Source organism: Garra rufa, chromosome 6 (assembly GCF_049309525.1).
Source record: "Garra rufa chromosome 6, GarRuf1.0, whole genome shotgun sequence".
In the NCBI taxonomy this organism is placed as follows: Eukaryota; Metazoa; Chordata; class Actinopteri; order Cypriniformes; family Cyprinidae; genus Garra; species Garra rufa.
In genome coordinates, this window is record NC_133366.1 from 15,044,846 (window position 1) to 15,069,092 (window position 24,247).

A 24,247-nucleotide genomic window follows, 5' to 3' on the forward strand; every position below is an offset into this window, starting at 1 on the left:
AATAGATGTATCTCGGCCAAATATTGTCCTATCCTAACAAACCATACATCAATAGAAAGCTTATTTATTGAGTGTATATTGAGTGTATATCTCAGTTTTGTCAAATTTAACCTTATGACTGGTTTTGTGGTCCAGGGTCACATATGTTTTAAAAGAGTTTCCTTTTTAAGAAAGTCATTGAGCTTACAAATAACAAAAATGGGATTCCTTGTTTGATTGTCTTTTTTTTATCCACCACTAGCCGATAATTACATTGGACAGCAGTATTTCCCACACGTTCAACAGCGAGGGGATGGTCACCATCACCGTTCAGGTCTCGTCAGGAGACTCTATACTGCAGGACACCAGAAGCATCGCCATACAAGGTCAGTTTTCACATTTAGACAAATATAACATAGTATTAATTATGAATTCTTTGTGTGTTTTTTGATTGTTTATTCAACTCATGCATTTTAGATTTCGACTTTTTTTCATGGCAAGGTCACATTAAAAATGTCTTGGAAACTTTCCACCATGCTTTCATAATATTTTTCCCTATGCCTTTTATGTTTATTTTATTGTTTTATTCCAGTCTCAGATCCAGACTTTCAATCTTGAAATATTAAAATTCAGTATAAAAAAGACAAATTATTAAATTTTAAGGGCACTATGATTCCCGCGATGCATGAAACACAGACGGAAATGCGGAATACAGTCATAAAAATGTAATTTACAGTATAATGTCACGGAATTTGCCCAATTTTGGATGAATAAATCAAAAGTTGGTGAGTACACTCAAATCAAAACACGATACGGAGACTTATATGTGAATTTTAAGCTGTAGAAATACAATTTAAATATGAATCATGCATGTTCTGCGTGAATGAATGGCGCAGATGCGTGGTTTTGTTTACTACACACATACTGTGTTTTCAGCCTCTGCTGCCTCAACACATGAACACATATACATAACCTTCATAGCTGCTCTGAGAACATATCACTATATCATATACAAACAGAAACTTAAAGGTCTTCACAGCAACCCGTCAAAATAAAAGTTTGGTTTAACTTGAAGAAATTGTGACAGAAATGTATTACTTAATGTAATGAGAGTACTACTTGTAATATTTAAGAAAATTCTAATTACTCAGCACAGTATTTCTGAAATAAAATAAAATAATAATATCCGGAAAATTAAAAATCCAGAAAATTTTGTTTGGTAAAAGTTAAACTGAATTGTAGAAAAAAAATTAATTGTGTTTTATAGGGCCTAAAAATTCCTTAATGTCTTAATTTAAATTAATTATACATGCTTTTTGATCAATATATCAATTAAAACAGAGTCTAGAAAATTAAAACGTCATTCCGAAAAATTTTATGGAAAAAGAATGAATTTGGAAAAAATAAAAATGAATTTGTGAAACCAAAATTAAATGGATTTATAGGACCCAGCATTTTGATAATCTAAACAAAGAGTGAAATGCTATTAAAAATAGCATTTAATAGTATAATAGTAATAAATAGAATAATAGTAAAAAATATATATATATATCTTTTTGGGCATTTAGCAAGTGTTTGAGTCATTTCTGATATGATAATATAAGTAGATATAATTTCAACAGGAAATATAAAATAATTTTAGTATGGGTTATTTCTAATTCAGTTTTTATTTTGTCAAAAATGGTGAAAGTATTTAATTTTGCACTTTAAAAAATGCTGGGTCAAATATGGACAATCCCTGCGATTGGGTTTAACCCAGCCTTCTAGGTAGTTTTATTTAATTCAACCATTGCTTGAAAAAAAAATTGCTTATTTAATACTTTAAAAAATATTTATTGCCAAAATATGTTGGAAATTAACATTTATTAATTTGGTAAATATATATATATATATATTTGCAATGTGATGGAATTATGCACAATATTTCACACACACAAAACAATTTCTGTGACGCTTGCATGACTATTATTAACATTGTTATTGTGGAGGACGTTGATTAGCTATTGAAACTAGTGAATAAGCATGCGAAAGGTGCCCATAGTTCACAATAGTTCCAGCAGTATGTGCGCTTTATCAAATTTTTATCTGAAGGATGTGTAATGACAAACTGTGAAGGATTTCTTTGAATGATACATACTACGTACATTATAAAGACCTATGTATGAAGTTCAATACTTTTTCCTCTATGATAACAATAATCTACTGAATATATACCTATAAATAACCCTATCCTTGATGAAATGCATTATCGCAGCTTTCAAAGCGTTCAGAATTACAGGAAATTGTCTCTTGACACTGCAAGCTAGTCATAAAAACTCCCTTCTGGCAACTGCCAAATAGACTGTAATCATTTTTGTGATCAGCGCTAACCTTTCCATACCTGTCAGTAATGATAACTCTGCTACAGCTCGACTAAATCATCTGGAACAAATCACAGCAGATAGAAGGTGTTGGGCATCTTATGAGAGAGAGAGAATTAAGGGTCTGTCTCTGCTTCTCCCTTCTTCTGTGACAGAATTCTTCAAATCGCTTCTTTTATCTTTCTCTCCTAATCTGGACGAGGCCAACCCCGACATCCCGGAGTGGAGACAGGATGTGGGTCGGGTAATTAAGAAGGCTGTTCTTCAAGTGAGTGGGAATTTATTCTATCCGTCTTGTCACTCGCTGTTTTTTTCTGACTTGTCTATGTAGCTCTCTTACAAAGATATCTCCTGTTGTCTTTATCCAGTTTTTTTTGTCCTTGTCCCTTAACTCTGGTATTTCGTTCCACTAAAAAATAAATACATTAGTAAATAATTTTTTATAAGAAATAAGTCAATTATTTGATATATTTTATTTATACATTTGAAATATATACTTAATTACAAAAATAAATAGATGAAATCCACCATTACATCATAGAAAGTGGTTCTATGTTCTTAGCTTTTTTGCAAATTGAATTTTGTCCATATAAAAAAGGAAAACAAGACTAATAATACTTAAGAAAACTATGTTTTTGCAGTTTTTGGTGTCTCTCTGCTTACATTTTTAAATAATTATATATTAAATTTATTATTTTATTATCGTATTAAAGCTTTTATTATATCAGAGAAAACAATTTTTAAGAAGACAAATTTAATTGCATATGTTTTTCTTAGTTTATTTGCAAATTGACTTTGACCACATTTTTGTTGATGTTTGCCTAAAATATACATAAATAAATAAACAAACAAACAAACTATGATAAATAAATAAAGAAAACAATGTGTTTTTTTTATTTTTCAATTTTTCAAAAATTGTTTTCCAAATTGATTTTGACCATATTTTCTTTGATGTTTGCTTTAAACATGACAAATAAATAAATAAATAGGTGGCACATATTTATATATTTTCACTTTAAAACAAGATGTTTTTAAGAAAATGTTTTTTTTTTTTTTTTCAGCTTTTAATGTTTCTTTGTTTACTTTTTTTATAATTATGTATTAAATTATCTTATTTCGATTAAAGTTTCCAATCATATCAGAGAAAACATTTGGGGGTTTTTTTGACCATATTTTTGTTGATTCTTTGCCTAAAATATAAATAAATAAATAAAGAAAACAATTTTTTTTGCCTGCATTTTAAATAATTATGCATTGAATTAATTATTTTATTGTTTTATTTAGATTAAAGCTTCCATTATATCAGAGAAAACTATTTTAAGACAAATTTAATAGCATATATTTTTCTAACTTTATTTGCACATTTTTGGTTGATTTTTGCTTAAAACATAATAAATAAATAAATAGGTGGCACATAGATATTTTCACTGAAAAACATGACAAGACATTTTTTTTTAAAGTTTTTTTTCTTCTCTGTCTTTGTTTACATTTTTATCATTTTTAATGATTAGATATTTTCACTGAAAAACATGAAAATTTAAGAAAGAATGAATATAAGATTTTAACAATATTTGTTTTAAAATGTCTCTTTGTTTACATTTTTAACAATTATGTGTTAAATTAGGTATTTTAACGTCTTATTTAGATTAAAGCATCCATTATATCAGAGAAAACAGTTTTTAAGAAGAGAATTTTAATTGCATGTATTTTTTCTTTCTTCATTTGCAAATTTATTTTGACTATATTTTCTTTGATGTTTGCTTTAAACATGAAAAATAAAACTGAAATAAATTAAATAAATAAAAAGGTGCCACATATAATTTGAACTGAAAACAAAGGAAATTTTAAAGGAAAAGTTCTTTAAGTTTTTAATGTCTCTTTATTTCAATTTTTTTAATAAGTATGCATGAAATTAATCATTTTGTTATCTCATTTAGATTAATGCTCCCATTATATTAGAGAAAACAGTTTTCAAGAAGAGACATTTAATTGCATGTATTTTTTCGTTCATTTGCAAATTTATTTTGACCATATTTTCTTTGATGTTTGCTTTAAACATGAAAAACAAAAATAAAATAAATCCACTAAATAAAAAGGTGGCACATACAATTTTCACTGAAAAACAAAAGCAATTATAAAGAAAACAAAGGTTTTTTATGTCTCTTTATTTACATTTTTTAATAATTATGCATTAAATTAATTATTTAGATTAAAGCTTCCACTACTGTATATCACAAAAAGCAAACAGCCTAGCAAGAAGACAAATTTGGTTGCAATTATTTTTCTTACTTCATGTACAAATAGATTTTGACCAAATGTGACCCTGGACCACAAAACCAGTCTTAAGTCGCTGGGGTATATTTGTAGCAATAGCCAAAAATACATTGCATGGGTCAAAATTTTTGATTTTTCTTTTATGCCAAAAATCATTAAGAAATTAAGTAAAGTAAAATTCCTACTGTAAACATATCAAAATGTAATTTTTGATTTGTAATATGCATTGTTAAGAACCTAATTTGGACAACTTTAAAGGTGATTTTCTCAGTCTTTTTGATTCTTTTGCATCCTCAGATTTCTGATTTCAAATATGTATGTATCTTAGTCAAATATTGTCCTATCCTAACAAACCATACATCAATAGAAAGCTTATTTATTGAGCTTTTATATGATGTATAAATCTCAGTTTTGTCAAATTTAACCTTATGACTGGTTTTGTGGTCGAGGGTCACAAATATTGGTGGTGCATATTTAGATATTTCCACTGAAATGCAAGACATGAAATAGCGATTACGAAAAATGGCATTTTTCTAATGTTTTCTTTTATCTCTCAGGAGTCATCAAGCTCCTCATCACACAAAGGGGAGAATTCACTAACCAGTTACACAACTATTGTCGCATTGCATCCCAAAACCCTACATCTAATTACCTAACCACCCACAATCCATTTAACCAGGTGTTAAATGCGCTGAAATAGCACTGTGCAGTGTTTAAATGAAGTCATTGTCTTCCATTTCGGCACAAACACACGTCCTTTATATGTAAATTAGGCTTATTATAGATATCAAAACTCAGCGCCTATTTTCCTGGTGCAATTAACATCACAATATTACTGCCCGCAGAAAGCAGGCTGTGAATTAAACTTCATTTTAAAGAGATGATCATGGCAGCAGTTATAACGGGGCATATTTCCAGAAGCGACGTGTAGACGAGAACATTTTGAAGAGCCAGTTCAGTTGTCTAGATCACAGTGGTGAAGTGATGCAGTAGTCAAGTACATCCAGTACTCACAAGGCTCTCAAAACTAACCCACAAGGTCACAGTAATGCGTTGTACACAGGTTTTGTGGGCAGCATTAATCACTTTGCATAATTCCCAGTAAATCACTAGCCAGAAAACTGCACTCAGTGGGAGCAATTCATTGTCTTCCAAGAGGTATTTAGGTGATGTAGGCCTGCAATACTGTGTGTGTGTGTGTGTGTGTGTGTGTGTGTGTGTGTGTGTGTGTGTGTGTGTGTGTGTGTGTGTGTGTGTGTGTGTGTGTGTGTGTGTGTGTGTGTGTGGTGGACAACGGCGCTAGTGGTTCTCAGATGTGAGACAGAGAGATTGAAGCCACTGCTGGTCGATACATTGACATTACACAGTCTCAGTGCACACATACACATGTACCTGAGCTGTCAGTCCAGCCCTGGGATTGTCACCACTCAACATCAAATGTCCTTTAAAGTAGAATTGCATCCCAGTAGATTTAACAGGCTATGCACATGTGATAATTTAATAATAGAGCAGGACAGGTTTGTAATGTTCAGAGGTGAAACTAAATTGTTCTTGATACTAAAGGTTGCCAAAACTGTTTCATTCTAATTAGTGTTTAATTAGGATGTAATTTCATCTGTTCATGCCCAAATAATTTAGCAATAAATGTTTGAACCATTATGCAAAAGTTTGGGGTCAATAAGATTGTTTATCAATGTTCTTACTACTTTTCTGGCCCTTGAATGTTGTAGTTGCATTGATGTCTGTGCAGGGTCAGAAAGCTCTCAGATTTCATCAAAAACATCTTAAATTGTGTTTTAAAGATGAACAAAGAATATGAGGGTAAGTATTAATGACAGAATTTTCATTTTTGGGTGAACTATCCCTTTAAGTAAGTAAATAAAATTTGAGCCTGGACCACAAAACCAATCATAAGGGTAATTAATTATTATTATTATTATTATTATTATTTTTTATACAGTTTATAAATACAGTATAATAAATAAGTGTTCAATTGATTTATGGTTTGATAGTATAGGACAATATTTGTCCGAGATACAACTATTTGAAAATCTGGAATCTGAGGGTGCAAAAAAAATCTAAATATTGAGAAAATCACCTTAAAGGTTGTACAAGTTTTTAGCAGTGCATATTACTAATCAAAAGTTTTGATATATTCACAGCAGGAAATGTACTAAATATCTTCATGGAACATGGTACTTAATATTCTAATGATTTTTGGCATAGAAAAAACATTTTGACCGATATAATGTATTTTGGCTAATGCTACAAATATACCTGTGCTACTTAAGATTCGTTTTGTGCTCCAGGGTCACAAATAAATATGTGAAATATTATAAAATAATGTTTAAAAAATTATAAAACAAATTAATGTGATGGCAAAGCTGATCTTTCAGAAATCTATGAATGCTGATATGAAATATGCTTATTTAGTGCTTTCAAAATAAAACTTATTAGTATCAATGTTAAAAACAGTTGTGCTACTTAATATTTTTGTGGTACTTTTTTTCAGGGTTCTTTACTGAACAGAAGGATTCAAAAGTACAGTCGTGGCCAAAAGTTTTGAGAATGACACAAATATTAGTTTTCACAAAGTTTGCTGCTCAACTGCTTTTAGATCTTTGTTTCAGTTGTTTCTGTGATGTACTGAAATATAATTACAAGCACTTCATACGTTTCAAAGGCTTTTATCGACAATTACATGGCATTTATGCAAAGAGTCAGTATTTGCAGTGTTGGTCCTTCTTTTTCAGGACCTCTGCAGTTCGACTGGGCATGCTCTCAATCAACTTCTGGGCCAAATCCTGACTGATAGCAACCCATTCTTTCATAATCACTTCTTGGAGTTTGTCAAAATTAGTGGGTTTTTGTTTGTTCACCCGCCTCTTGAGGGTTGACCACAAGTTTTAAGATCTGGGGAGTTTCCAGGCCATGGACCCAAAATGTCAACGTTTTGGTCCCCGAGCCACTTAGTTATCACTTTTGCCTTATGGCACGGTGCTCCATCCTGCTGGAAAATGCATTGTTCTTCACCAAACTGTTGTTGGATTGTTGGAAGAAGTTGCTGTTGGAGGGTGTTTTGATACCATTCTTTATTCATGGCTGTGTTTTTGGGCCAAATTGTGAGTGAGCCCACTCCCTTGGATGAGAAGCAACCCCACACATGAATGGTCTCAGGATACTTTACTGTTGGCATGACACAGGACTGATGGTAGCGCTCACCTTTTCTTCTCCGGACAAGCCTTTTTCCAGATGCCCCAAACAATCGGAAAGAGGCTTCATCGGAGAATATGTCTTTGCCCCAGTCCTCAGCAGTCCATTCGCCATTTTTGCAGGAGATCAATCTGTCCCTGATGTTTTTTTTGGAGAGAAGTGGCTTCTTTGCTGCCCTTCTTGACACCAGGCCATCTTCCAAAAGTCTTGGCCTCACTGTGTGTTCAGATGCGCTCACACCTGCCTGCTGCCATTCCTGAGCAAGCTCTGCACTGGTGGCGCTCCGATCCCGCAGCTGAATCCTCTTTAGGAGACCATCCTGGCCCTTGCTGGACTTTCTTGGACGCCCTGAAGCCTTCTTAACAATGCAGTGGAAAGTTTTTTTCGGGATTAAGTTAATTTTCATGGCAAAGAAGGACTATACAATTCATCTGATCACTCTTCATAACATTCTGGAGTATATGCAAATTGCTATTATAAAAACTTAAGCAGCAACTTTTCCAATTTCCAATATTTATGTAATTCTCAAAACTTTTGGCCACGACTGTACATAATTTATGTTACTAATATATTATATTAATTACTGTCACTTTTGATCAGTTTAATCCACCTTGGTGAATAAAAAAGTATAAATATTTAATTCTTAAAAAAACATTTCAGAATTCTTTTAAAAACAGACAAATTAATAGAACTGAGTTTATTTTCAAAGAAAAGTCTTAACTATCTTTTTTTGATCAATTTAATGCATCCTTTCTAAATAAAAACAGAAATATATTTAAAAAATATAAGTATTTATAGTATTTATTTAATTTATTTATGTGTTGTCTAAAATTAAGCCATAAATGCCAAGTTCTGTCATGAAACTCTAGATGGTGCAGGGTCGTTAACGCAAACTGATGATATTCACAGTGTAAAACTACTTGGCACAAGCTGATTGGTTCATTTGCATACACAGCCGGACGCACTAACAAGGAGGCTAAAGGCTGCAACCTCTAGCGTCTGTCGCTAGTGCGTCTCTTGAGATCGGGGAGTGAGGTTTACTTGCACAGCACCTACTAGCTGGCCTTCGTTACACTCACCCCCCTAAACCTCACTCCCATCCGGGTCACGGCACCAATGTAACCCCTCACACCTGGGTCCCACCGCACCCGCTCCAAGCTGGTCTTGAACCCGGGTCTCCGGCACGGGAGGCGGACGCACTAACAAGGAGGCTAAAGGCTGCAACCTCTAGCGTCTGTCGCTAGTGCATCTCTTGAAATCGAGGAGTGAGGTTTACCTGCACAGCACCTACTAGCTGGCCTCCGTTACACCAGCTCCACCTGTATAGATCTACTATGGGTTATTATATGTTACTTGTGCAGCGCCATTATGTTTTAAATACTCACAGCAGCGTATCGGTGTGTGTATTGACAGTAGCAAGTTCCTGTACTTGCTTTGCAGCAGCAGTAATAATCTACAACTACAGCAATATCCAACAGCAGCAGCAATTCAGCTTCAGCTAATGGTTTAAATGGTCTAGCTGATTTAGAGGCATGGCCAGCTGGTTTCATAGTGCCCAAAGTGTTAGACCAATAGAAGAGACCAGCTAAGACTGGAAAACCAGCTTAGAAGTGATTTTTTAGCTTCCTGTTTCATTATGAAAACTGTCTTCATCAAACCAGCCATATTCTCTCTCTTTTTCAGATACAGTAATCCCTAAATATCACAATTAAATTCTCCGTCATACAGAACAGAGCCTTAGAATCTGCCTGAGAACAAAGTCAGACCAGCTGAGCACAAAGAGGCTACTGATCTCACATCTGCTCGTAAAGTGCACACGCACCTCCATCTCCTACATGTGCTCTTTCTCTCTCATTATCTTTCCGGCCTCAGATTCCCTTGCTTTACCAAGAAGTCACTAGAAGCAGAACTGTGCTCTTCCAACTTTTTCCCCCTCTTTGTTTCAACATCAAGTTCAAAGCCTAATAGCTTAATATTGAGCTCTCCTGGTAAAGAGACTCACCATTTCTCTTTCCTTTCATTTATCCTCTTGCATTTAAAGCACATCCCATGGTGCCCTAGAGGAAGCAGATACACTTTATCCATACTGCTGCTGATAAACAGCTCAGTGTATTAAAAAGAGAGGGAGAGCGAGACTCAGACATAATCAAAGTCAAGGTCCATTTAAGACGGCTGTTTGAGGCAATGGGCAGGAGAGGTGAGTGGAGGCGGCTGTCTGTTCTGGTGCACCGGGGCGATAGCGGTATAACAGCCTGAGGAGATGAGAAGAGAGGGTTTCAGTAGCAGAGGTTAAAGGCAGAGCCAGTGCCTCAGAGTCAGCACAGGACCTGAATGACAAACACTTTGATACTGAAAGAAGTACCAAGTTTTGTTTATTATTTTAGGCTTACTTGACATTGGTGTCGACGGGTGTGGTATAGAGAGAATTGAATATCATGGAGAGAAGAGTTGCATGTTATTGTTTATTTAGTACTGACCTAAATTAGATATTTCTCACAAAATATGTTTACATATAGTCCACAAGAGAAAATAATAGTTAAGTTTAAAGAAAAAAAAAAAGATTCTTAATACTGTATTGTCACTTGAATGATCCACAGCTGTGTTTTTTTTTTGTTTAGTGATAGTTGTTCATGAGTCTCTTGTTTGTCCTAATCTGTTTAACTGCCTGTTGTTCTTCAGAAAAATCCTTCAGGTCCCACAATTGTTTTGGTTTTCCAGCATTTTTGTGCATTTCAACCCTTTCCAACAATGGCTGTATGATTTTGAGATCCATCTTTTCACACTAAGGACAACTGAGGGACTCATATGCAACTATTACAGAAGGTTCAAAATCTCACAGATGCATTAAAAACCATGCATTAAGAGCGTTAATTTGCAGATTAGGGTAAAATTTAACTTATTTTGTCTTCTGGGAAATATGTAACTTATGTAGCCTGTGAAGGGCAGTACTAAATTAATAAAATATGATATTTAGGCAAAATAAGAAAAATGTATACATCTCTATTATGTTCAAAAGTTGTCATCCTCGGCTCATGAACAACTATTACTAAGCAAAAAGAGAACAGCTGTGGATCATTCAGGTAAGAACACAGTATTAATATTCAAGAGGACAGGGCCATTTTTTATCAATTCAACTATCATTGTCTCTTGTGGACTATATGTAAACATCTTGTATGTGAAATATTTTATTCAGGTCATTACTAAATAAACAATAACATGGAGTTAGTATGACACCTCTTATTTTGGAAAAAAAATGAACATTTTGCAGATTCTGAAAGGGGGGTGTAAACTTTTGACCTCAACTGTACAGTATAAGCTATTGTTATATTAACTGTATATTGTATTATGTATCTTCCAAAAAATATTAAGCAGCACATTGTTTTTCAACATTGATGATAATAAGTAATGTCTCTGAGCACCAAATATCAGCATGCTAGATTCAACAGATTATGATTTATGAAGGATCATGTGACACTTAAGACTAGAGTAATGATACTGAAAAAGAAGCTTTGGCATCACAGAATGTGGTGCAAATATAAATTCAGTTCCACCAGTATCAGGACGACACTTTCATCTTCAAACCCCAGTCTATATATAGAGGTGAGTGTGTCTTCCTGTTACTGGACTGACTGCATTTCCATTTGCACCACATCCAGACATGTTTGCCTAATACGGACTCTCAGCATGACCAGAGTGCACTTCGGCACATTCTTCAGCAAAACCCCAGCCCATGCTGTGCAAATTTCTCGCTTCGTGATAATTCTCAGTAAATTGTTCATCTGTGAGTATTGTGCTCTAAAAAGTGCCCAAGGACTTTCACATTGATGACTTTGCTTCCAAAGAAGCATTTACACAAAGGATGCTCTCTGTAAAGATGACAATAATGGATTTTTTCACAACACATCTGAATGAAAAATACTGGAACATGTCGTTAAAAAAAAAAGAGAGAAGTCTTGAATTGTTTATATTTGCTTTATTTGCATTCAATAATAGACACCGCCAAGCACTTAAATAGGGAAAGATGAACCACAACGACAGAAAACACAACAGATGTCTAAACAACCTCTTTAATAACAACTTTGTCCTCTGCTATAATTGATCATTGCATCTGTGCCTTTTAATGTTATTCCGCAGTTCTTCGGTCTGGGAAGGGAATGTTTTGTCACGAAGCGATTTAATTACAACAATGACTCTTAAGCTATTAGCAGGGTGTAATTAAAAGCATTGCAACATTATGTCTCTCTTTTGTTGTCTAATTGCCTTTTTGGACCTTAATTTGCTAGCAGAAGGAGTGTGCATTGAATCTAGAAAACGAAATAAAGCCTGGAGTTTGGAGATGTACATTAATCATTAGGAATATCAGTAGCGGTTGCACATAGGCTGAATCTTTCAATGAGCCCCAGGGCTTTTCTTTCTCCAATATTGCAGCGGTGAGTACAAACCTAGACTCGGAGTATTGATTCGCGGGACTGCTTCGGCTCCGTCCGCATTGCTCATTGTAAATTATGCTTAGGCTGTCTATTCTTGAGCTATTGTCTTATAACCGGTCGAGCCCTGCGTGGTAGTAGCAGATAAAACAAAGATTATTTACCTGAGCTCGGATAATTTCCTCTTTATGAGGGAAATGGCCTTTGCTGAGTAGCTCTAGGAGAATACATGGTGGGCTTCCCTTTATTGGCTTTGTGGCAGCCCATAATGTCTAGACCTTTGGGCTTTGTAGTGGCTCTCTAACTAAGATATTGATTGAGGTTTTTAGGAATTCAACGTGTGTATAACCGCCTGCGCTCGCTAATAATTTCTTGGCCGGGATTCATTCTGTATACATCAAATCTGATTTACTGGAAGCCATCAGCCTCATTTAAAATGAATGTAACCCTCATAAATGCAGGAGACGGTAACATATAAATCACCGGGCCTTATGTAATTAGTGCCGATTTGTCCCACACCACCCAGGTCGCTGACATTCCCGAAGAACAGCTGCTGGTGGCCGTGTTTCCTGGCATTCCGACCGCCGCCGAACTCTTCCTGCTTCCTCCCAGGAACCAATCGGATGGCAGGAAACGCACCGAGGAGGATCTGGAGCAGGTGAGACGTGAGCTATGATGCAAATTTTATGGTTTCTCATTAATGGTCAAGGTTGAAATGCGCTTGAGAATGATGGACCTTTATCAGAATAAAAGAGCAGCTCCTACCTGAGGCTACAATGAAAGTAATTGTCACCGCAAAAAGAGACGACGTGTCAAAAATATTCTGAAGGAGATTGTATGACATTTCTACCTATTACCTATTTTCTTTTTCTTTTTTTCTTGAACCTTAAAGGCATTATTATCTCTGTGATAACAGCAGAAAGACATGTGTCTAATTAGGCGTACATGACAAGGACGTGTCGCAACTGGGTCTTTTAAAATCTTTTACCTGTAACTGTTTCTCATCATTTGGATTAGGTATTTAAATGAACCCCAAGCTCTTTTGATCTACAACCCAAATTATTGCATCCACACTCCCATTTCACAAAATTATGCTCTTCACTTTAGGATCTCACACAACTGGCAAATCACACTCTTAAGAATAACACCACGTTTTACAATTTAGGGAATTTTATTGTCATTGAAGCTGCAGAAAGAACTACAAATCTTTTGGGGATTCACTGGCACTCAACCCGTCTGATGCAAGGGATGGGGTATGTGTGTTTTATTGTGGGTTGTCGACGTCTGACATACTAGATTAAAATGTGGATCATTCCCACTGTTATGTCTAAGTAGGATCTTGATACAGACAAGAGTGCAGAATACAGTTTATGGATGCATATAGGCTGTTAAACATGCAGCATGGTCATGCACATGAATAATAGCTTAAATTGTGACATTTTTAATCTTATTTTAAAGGGTTAGTTCACCCAAAAATTTTAATTCTGTCATTAATTACTCACCCTCATGTCGTTTCAAACCCATAACACCTTCTTTAAAGGGATAGTTCACCCAAAAATGAAAATTGGATGTTTATCTGCTTACCCCCAGGGTATCCAAGATGTAGGTGACTTTGTTTCTTCAGTAGAATGCAAAGATTTTTAACCTAACCGTTACAGTCTGACAGTCATATAATGGAAGTCAATGGGACCCACGGATTTGAGAGTCAAAAAAACATACACAGACAAAACCAAATTAAACCCTGCTGCTCGTGACGATACATTAAGGTCCTAACACACGGAACAATCGGTCTGTGCAAGAAACTGAACAGTATTTAGATCTTTTTTTTTTTTTGACTCTCAAAGCTGTGGGTCCCATTGACTGCCATTATATGACTGATAGACTGTAACGCTTTGAGTTTAAAATCTTTGTTTGCGTTCTACTGAAGAAACAAAGTTACCTACATCTTGGATGCCCTGGGGGTAAGCAGACAAACATCAAATTTTCATTTTTGGGTGAACTATCCCTTTAATTCTGAGAACCAGAATGTGCTTTGCTTATTTTTATTTTTTTTCCACTGTAAAGCACGCTGCACATTGAAAACTGACACGGGAGAGAAGAAATTGTTAAATATAGTCGTTATTTTAGTTTTCTTTGCACACAAATTCTCGTATTCGTGTAGCTTCATAACATTACGGTTGAACCACAGATGTCACATGGACTGTTTTATCAATGTCCTTACTACCTTTCTGGGCCTTGAATGTGTCAGTTGCATTGTTGTTTATGCAAGTTCAGAAAGCTTTTGGAGTTCGTCAAAAATGTGACCCTGTACCACAAAACCAGTCTGAAGTAGCACTGATATATTTGTAGCAATAGCCGTCAATTGGTCAAAATTATCGAGTTTTCTTTTATGCCAAAAATCAATAGGATATTAAGTAAAGATCCATGTTCCATGAAGATATTTTGTAAATTTCCTATAAATATATCAAAACTTAATTTTTGATTAGTAATATGCATTGCTAAGAACTTCATTTTGACAAATTGAAAGGCGATTTTGATTTTTTTTTTTTTCAGATTCCAGATTTGTAAATAGTTGTATCTCTGCCAAATATTGTCATATCCTTAGATTTCAAATGATGAAAAATCTCAAAAAAAAAAAAAAATGGACCCTTATGACTGGTTTTGTGGTCCAGAGTCACAAATATCTTAATTTGTTTTCTGAAGATGAACAAAGGTCTTACAGGTTTTGAACGACATGAGGGTAAATAATTAATGACAGAATTTTCATTTTTAGGGGAGCTATCCCTTTAACCACCTGAACACTTTAGCTGCTGCAAAAAACACAAAGCATTTTGCGCTACTCACTGTATATAATTCTTCTGAATGCTTGTTTTCTTCCCAGATCTCAGAAATCCTGGTCAACGCATTGAATCAGATCTCTGTGGAGTTTGAGTTGAAAGCTGGCTCTCGGGTCATCGTTTACATCACGCAATTAACTTTAGGTAACTAAGCTGTTGTGCTACACTCTGTATGTATCTATTTTGACATGATTTAGTTGACTTCTGTATAGCACGCAACTGCTTATATTTGATTACACAGTGGTATTTCAGTTGATCTCCCTCTCTAGCCTCTCTGCTGGGTGCTATATAGTGTTCCCTCGATTCTTCTGGGTAATTACGTTGATTGCTTTCCTGAGACCAGAAGCTTGTCAGCACTATATATTGTTGAAAGATCGGGCTTTTATGCGCCACCAGTGATGCTGAAAGCCTTATGGAAGATAATTGGATAATTGCTCTCCAGCAATCATGGCTGGCTTGCAAGATCTCCTCACTTTTGAAGAAGAAAAAACAGTCAGCACTAAAAAGAATAAGGGTTTCTGGTCTATTGTTTTGATCTGGTCGTTTTTGAATGAGATTTTTGTAGAGTGTATAGTCTACAAAGTCTAAAAAAGGTTTGTGTGTTGTAAGTCTGATTGAGAATCGAGAAACTGTTTCAGATCTGGTTGCAAAACACTGCGAATGAATGATTTTTGTTCCGGTTGGTTTAAAAAGAAGAATGAATCACAAGTCTCAAACTTGTGAGTTACACTAGACTTCTTTCTTGTTTCTTTTATTAAAGAAATCAATACTTTTATGCAGCAAGGGCACATTCAATTAATCAAAAGTGACAGTAAAGACGTGCAATGTTACAAAAGATGTCTATTTTAAATAAACACCATTATTTTGTAACTTTCTATTAATCTAAGAATCCTGTAAAAAAATATCATGGTTTCCACAAAAAAAAAAAAAAAAAAAAAATAGCAACTGTTTTCAACATTAATGAAATGATCAGTTATTTTCTAAATACTTTTTACTCTCAAACGCTTGTCATGCCTAGCTCTGCATGAACTCTCGTTCATGACAGTTAGGGTATGTTGAAAAACTCCCATCTCATTTTCTCCTCCATCTTCAAAATCGTCCTACATCGCTGCAGAAGTAACAATGCAGTGTTTACAAAGTGAGCATGCAAATAAACACCCTTTACAAAAAAAGGTAAAACAACAATTTAGGACGATTTTGAAGTAGGGGGAGAAAATGAGATGGGAGTTTTTCGACATACCCTAACTGTCATGAACCGGAATACACGGAGTACACACAGAGTTAGACAAGATGAGGTTGAAAAGTATATAACTTGTAATGTTTTTTTTTTTAGAAAAGGACCAATCATTTTGCTAGATAAGACCCTTCTTTCCTCAGCTGCGATCATTTAGAGCAGGGGTTTTCAAACCTGTCCTGGAGCCTCCCCTGCCCTGCACATTTTGCTTGTCTCTCTCATCTAATACACCTGATTCAAATCATCAGCTCATTAGTAGAGACTGCAAGACCTGAATTGGGTGTGCCTAATAAGGGAGACATACAAAATGTGCAGGGCAGGGGAGGCTCCAGGACAGGTTTGAAAACCCCTGATTTAGAGCCTTTGAAGCTGCATTTTGGAAGTTCAAACTCGGGGGCACCATAGAAGTCCATTATATGGAAAGAAATCCTGAAATGTTTTCCTCAAAAAACATAATTTCCTTACAACTGTACAAAGAAAGACATGAACATCTTGAGTGACAAAGGGGTGAGTACATTATCTGGAAATGTTTGTTCTGAAAGTGAACTGCTCCTTTAAGAAGTGGAATCAATAAATGTAGCTAAACTTGTAGGAATTGGTGGTGGAAAAAGTCATTTGTTTGATGCCAACAGAGCACACACACTGATAATACTGTTTTTAGGATATTTATTTGGCCAATTTGAATTGGAACCAGAATACCATTAAAAGATGTCCTCTGTGCTTAATTCACCCTATATTTAGTACTATCCATTTTATGTTCCACCATCTGCCACATTTATATAATTTGGCTCCTTTAATATTTTCCGACATAACTTGGTAATCAGTGTTTGAAATTAACAAACATAAAAATCCGCTGTGGCTGGTAACGCTTTCAAATCACTAGCCAATTAGGCTGGTTACATTTTGTGTATGTTCACTCATTAATTTATTGGGCAAGTGCATGCAAACCAAATCTGTGCAGGTTTAGCGCAAATACTGAACTCGTGAGACATCATGACATTATGGTGTATATTGCAAAAAACAGAAATGCACGCATTCACGACTATGTGATATAGTCTGTTTAGGTGAAGTTGAGGCGTGTGCGCATTTAAAGTAAACTTTCTTCACTGCATGAATCAGTCTGTTAATATGCATAAATATATTGATATATTTTCCGGTTTATTTTGTTAGACAATGGGGTAAACATGAAATAGTGACTGAAATGCAGCCCATTAAGACTACATAACCAGCTCTCAAAGATATTAATCTACACTAAAATCCTGATACATAATCATGACATTGAGTACGTTTACATGGACAACAATATTCCGATTTTAACGCGATTAAGACAATACTCTGATTAAGAAGCAACCATGTAAACTGAGATTTTTGATTAATTTAATCCGACTAAAGTCATAATCGGAGTAAACACAAATTGAATTAAGACAGGTGGAGTATTCCTATTTTAGTCGCATTATGGAAGACATGTACACACCTTAATCAGACTATTCCCCTTGTAGGACTTTTCGCCACATTTTGTGACAGGATACACACTAATGCTGCGTTCCAGGCAGGTTTTTGAGCTCGTAAATCACGTGTTCAAACCACGACTCAGGACTTTGTAGCGTTCCAGGCAAGTCACGCCAAGCATTTATTATTTTTATAGTATTAATAATTTGATTGCAACGTTATATTGTCCTAAACTCAATTTTTCCACCGTGTGCCACTGAACACCGCACCCCTAGAGGCTTTATTGTTGTTTCTCGGGCTATGTCACGTCAGAACTCGGAACTGGGAGTACGTCGTCGATCTAGTACGAGTTCACGGGTGGGAAGTCACGGGTTTGAGTGCCGTTCCAGTGCACTTTCACGGGTAGAAGTTTGGAAAAACACGGGTAACGGGTTGTCTGGAACGCGGCATAACGCTCTCAGTTGGTTGCGCTTTGGTTTCATTTTTATTTATTTATATTTTGCTACAACATGGGCTTAATCAATGCTCATTGCTGATAAATAGCCTAGTTTGTTATCATAATTTTTAGTTTTATGGAAACGTTTTTAACATTCAACCCCCTTTTTCATTAGTATAATTTGTAAGTATTTATTTTAATTTTGTGAACGGGATTTCCGCTATTGGAATGTCTTAGGATGCTTTTTACTTTTACTATCGAATTCATGATCTTGGTTTTGCTTGCATATATAAGGCTACACCTATCAATTTTAAGATTAAAACAAATTCTTAAAAGATGGATTTGTTATTTTTAATTAAACAGCATAACAAAAATAAATTAAAACTAGCTTATATAGCATTTATTAACAAAAACTAATAAGACGAGGCATGGACTCCATCACATGCTGTTATATGCCGACTAAACAATTTATTACAGGGCGCGCAAACACTGAGCAATCAAAATAATTAATAAAAAAAATAATAAAAGAAAGCCTCCAAAGCGTAATGTGAGGTAAACGGCAAAGATAACAGGGTTTTCAAAATGAAAACAAACAAAAAAAGTAAAACTAAACTGGCTTTCGGTGACTGTGCTTGCGTGTTTTTTTTTTTTTTTTTTGTCCTAAAAACTGACTGGCTCTGAACGCTCGCTGTATGGATCAGACGCTTTGGAGCAGCACAGCACGCACTCGCACAAATGCGACCACGGCAAATTTTAACTCACACATTCTAAAATATTTGTTGCATATGTCCAGTGCCACTTCAAGCTTTTGTAAAATTAAAACCCAAACATCCAAAAGTCTATAAGGAAGATGAACTGATAGCGTCGCGTGTGGACGCAATGATGTGTGTCATTAATCGATCTATGTACTATAACATGTAAAACGGGAACATGAAAGGAATATTCTAAAAGCAACTCATGTAAACAGCTTAATTGTCTAATGAAATCATTACATTGCAGTATGTGAGCACAGAAAAGGGCAAGACAATACGACGCACTGACGTCATGAATATGATAATTAGCATATGGCATCACACCCCTAGTACTGACACCAAATTATTTGCAACGGTCGATTTGTCACATCCGCTGTAGACAACCTCAAGCTGTATGTTTATTTCCGTTTTTTTTTTTTTTTTTTTGGCTAGTAGAAGTTATGAATGGCCAGTAACCTACAAATTTTGTAGCCAAATTGGCTGGTGAGTGAAAAAGTTCACTTAAACTTCAATCCCTGTTGGTAAAGGTTACTACTCCTTGCAGTGATAATATGATCGACTAGTAGAGGGCGAACTCTCTTACTGATATATGACTCATGGTCTGTGCTATTACCCGTGCACTTTTACAGAGAACCATTTGCAGCCTCCTTGGCCCATTTCTTTCCCCGTTTTCGTGGCCAAAGTTCTGGAAAGCGTTCAGGGTTCTTTCGGAAAGGTCAGAGGATTCATGGGGCTGTCTTTCAACAACATAGTCGCAAGGGAAATATATAGCCAGTGGGTGTTAAGGCTCTCATGAACGATTTTGAAGGGATGCCAACGATTGGCAGAAATCCCTCTGAAAGAGCTCAAGGGGGTTTTGCGAATATTATGTCACTAGAGATGCTCAGTAGTGATTCAAAATCAGTTGTTCTTTTATTCACTTGCGATAAAAGGTTTTAGATTTGCATGAAATGCCATTTTTGGACTGGTGTGATTTGTTCTGAAACAGATATTGTTGAGAGAGTATTGTTACTGGACAACATAGTTTGATGAATAGAAAGTTTAAAAGAAAATCATTTGTGACATTATAAATGTATTTACTGGCACTTTTGATTAATGCATCCTTGCTGAATAAAAATATTAATTTCTTTCGACAAACAAAATTAAATCTTTTGATTGGCAGTGTATATGAAGATATGCAAGGCAAATTAGTTTTCTTATTAAAAATGGGCAGCAGTGTGCATTAACACTTGTGTTTGTCTTGTTTGTCTTTGTCACAGCTCCACTGGTTGACTCCATCCCGAGACACAGCAGTTCTGCTATGCTGATGCTTCTCTCAGTGGTGTTTTTGGGTTTAGCTGTATTTCTCATCTACAAATTTAAGAGGTACCTCCATGCAAACAGATTTTACATCACTTATTCTTTTTTACCAGGACTCAAGGCATTGAACTTCATTTCTTTTTATGCACACTATAGCTCTCGTTTCTGTTTGTCTATATATAAAGATGAAATATAAAGTAAGATTTGATGGGACGGAATCGGGAGCGACTTTCCTTTGTATCTGGGATGTTTCGAGAGCACTATTTTTACTCATCCTAGTTATAAAATCTAGTTATTAGTTTGGATATGGTAAAAATGGGGAAACAAAAAAAGAACATTCCCGCTTCCTGAAAGTGCTGGGAAATATCAATGAATTGTTTAATACGCAGCCATGGTTCCTCTACTGGAAAACTGTTTTGTAGCACTTTGAATAATTTATTTGGTCTCAAAATAATTCAAATGGAAAAGACTCGGGGAAATGTTGAAACAATCATTAATAATGGATATAATTTTTCTCCCTCCAAGTAATTTAAAAGGCAAGCGTATTTATGGAAATGTTACACTTGGAAAAACAAAGCAATTAGCTCCTAAAATTAATAGTAATTTGAAAAAAAAAAGGCAAAGACACTTATTCTAATTCATAAAAATATGAAGTGAGCAAATAGCAAATACATTACAGTGTGGTTAGTGTATTGGAAAAGCATGGCATGAATTTTCAGGGAATTACAAAAACATCTCTGTAATACGTTCCAGATTGTCCCACAGTGTTATCGAGACAAGTGGCAAATGTATTTTGCTTCTCAGTACGTCTGATTGGCTGGGCTACAACTTCTCCAGAAGTTATTAAATATACTCAGCAATTATCACTGTCATTATTTCATGAATACGATAAAGGATTATGATTGCAATCACACCATATTTAACAACTTCTTGTATTGCAGTTTAACAAGTTTGCATCCACACAGACTTCACCTTGTGTTGTCATGCATGTTACGCCAATTTGCTGCTGAAATAGGCAAAAAAAATCTAATTTTTACTTTATTTACTTTTATTTGTTTTATAAATTTGTCTTGTTTTGGTTATTTAATTTAAGTTATCCACATTTCTGCTCAAGCCAGTAGCACAGAAATTTACACTACACCTTTAAAAGAATGATCATTGTTAACATTGATGGGTTTTTCCCAACAAAAAACTTGTTTTGCAGAAAAATCCCTTGGATTAACATCTACGCAGAGGTGAACCATGAGAAAGAGCAGGAGATGATCAGTACGGTGGGCCAGAATGACGCCACACCAAAAATCACCCTGAGTGAGTTCTCCACCCAGAAAGAACTGATGGAGAAAGAGCTGGAGGCCTGTGCCAAACGTGAGTAAAATGATAATGATGTTCAAGTTAAAACTTAAAAAAAACAAAAACTTTTTAACCTATTTGCAATTAGATTTTTGCTTAAAGGATTAGATCACTTCCAGAACAAAAATTTACAGATAATGTACTTACCCCTTGTCATCCAAGATGTTCATGTCTTTCTTTTTTTCAGTCGTAAAGAAATATTTTTTTCAGGATTTCTCTCCATATAATGGATATGTATAGTGCCCCCAAGTCTGAACTTCCAAACTGCATTTTAAACGCAGCTTCAAAGGGCTCTAAACGATCTCAGCAGAGGAAGAGGAGTCTTATCTAGTTATTTTTGAAACAGATTGACAATTTATATAATTTTTAACCTCAAATGCGCATCTTGTCTCGTCTCTGTGATGTGCATAGTGTCGAAAAACTTCCATTTTGTTTTCTACTAAAAAGTATACAAATTGTCAATTTGTGTTGCTAGATAAGACCCTTCTTCCTCGGCTGAGATCATTTAGAGCCCTTTGAAGCTGCATTAAAACTGCATTTTGAAAGTTCAAACTTGGGGGTACCATACATATCCATTATATGGAGAGAAATCCTGAAATGTTTTTTCTCAAAAAACATAATTTCTTTATGACTGAAGAAAGAAAGACATTAACATCTTGGATGACAAGGGGGTGAGTACATTATCTGTAAATGTGTGTTCTGGAAGTGAACTAATCTTTTAAACATGATAACATGATAATAACATGATAATACCATGGTAATAAGACAAAAAAAATAATAATACATAGTCCAATTTGTTGTTTTTGTTGCAATTTGTTGTAATTTACAATTATTTCTATAAAATTCCATTTTAAACTAAATCTAAACACAGGTAATGTCTAGTTGCAGTACTTGTCTGATGTGGCTAATGACAAAAGATGGTAAAGTAGGATTGGTCAGTACCGTTTTAAAGTGAACATAATACCAATTTAGATACACTGTTCAAAAGTTTGAGATTAGTAAGATTTTTAATGTTGTTTTTTTTAAGTTTCTTATGCTCATCAAGGCTGCATTTATTTGATGAAAAATCCAGAAAAAAGAATTTTCAGCATCATTACTCCAGTCTTTAGTGTCACATGATCTTTCAGGAATCATTCTGATATGGAACCTGTACTTTTTCAGGATTCTTTAATAAATAACAAGTTAAAAGAACAGCATTTATTTAAAATAGAAATCTTTTGTAACAATACATAACCGTTCTAAATTTGGGGTCAGTAAAATTTTCTCTTTTTCTGAAAGAAATTAGTACTTTTATTCACTAATAATGTGTTAAATTGACCACACAGATCTAATATAAACATGTGATTTCTTTCCCAGCTGTTTACCTTCACAGACATAACCAGATGTAACTGACTGTTTTTGTACCTCATGTCTGTTTTTAACATAAATGCGTATTTGAGTTTAAGCGCAATAAGACATGAAAGAGAACTTAATTTAGTACTCACCTGCTGTGTGACAGCCGCTTTCTGTGCGCATGCTTCAGATGTGTTAGCTCAGAAATATAGCAGAAGTTTAAACTAATGTGGATTATTATTAGGATTCTTTAATAAACAAGTTAAAAGAACAGCATTTATTTAAAATAGAAATCTTTTGTAACAATACATAATCGTTCTAAATTTGGGGTCAGTACATTTTTCTTCTCTCTTTTTCTGAAAGAAATTAGTAATTTTATTCACTAATAATGTGTTAAATTGATAAATAGTGATAGCAAAGACTTTTTTCTAACTTTTTATTCATCAAAAAATCCTGACAATTGCCAACATTGATAATAAAAGTAGCAAATCAGCATATTAGAATGATTTCTGAAGGATCATGTGACACTGGAGTAATGGCATCACAGGAATAAATTATATTTTAAATTATTTTAAAATATGTTAAACTGTAATAAAATTTCACAATATTGCTGTTTTTTTCCCCCATATTTTGATCAAGTGCAACTCTGATGACCATAAGACCATAAAATCTTATGTTCCAGAACTTTTGAATGGCACTGTACTTATCTCTGAATACTTGTCATTTTCTAATGTTCTAAGTCTGAGTAGTTCTCAAGAAGAAATTACATGAAAGGAAAAGTTATTTTCTTCAGCTTTAGTCTTTTTCAGCCTCAGGAATATATGAGTCACAGACCTGTGCGTTATTATAAAACTACTGTTGCGGTGGCAAGCTTTGTGTTTTACACTAATATTTTAGAAATACACCGTGAAAACCATCAGACCCAAAAAACACCCTTTGGAATCAAGAGAGTTTATAATCAGACACATAAAGCATGCTAATGAGAACTATCTACAGTGGGCCCAAGTGTCCTTATTTCCCAAGTGGATGCGTCTGTGATCATGTAATTGCTTAATAACTGCAAATTAATATTTAATTGGTGCTGTTAAGCAGTGATTATAAAAGACCACTGATTAAACTATAAAAGGGGTCAAATTGGGGTCAGTGTGATAACAACAACTCTGATGAATAAACATGCAACATTCGGTGCCACGCAGAAAATAAATCCCACCACTGTTTCTGTGGGTGCTTAATAGGAGGATGAAACATTTGTTTATTTGCTTGATTTCTTACTTAATGGTTTGGTTTCTAGCCTGCTTTACATTC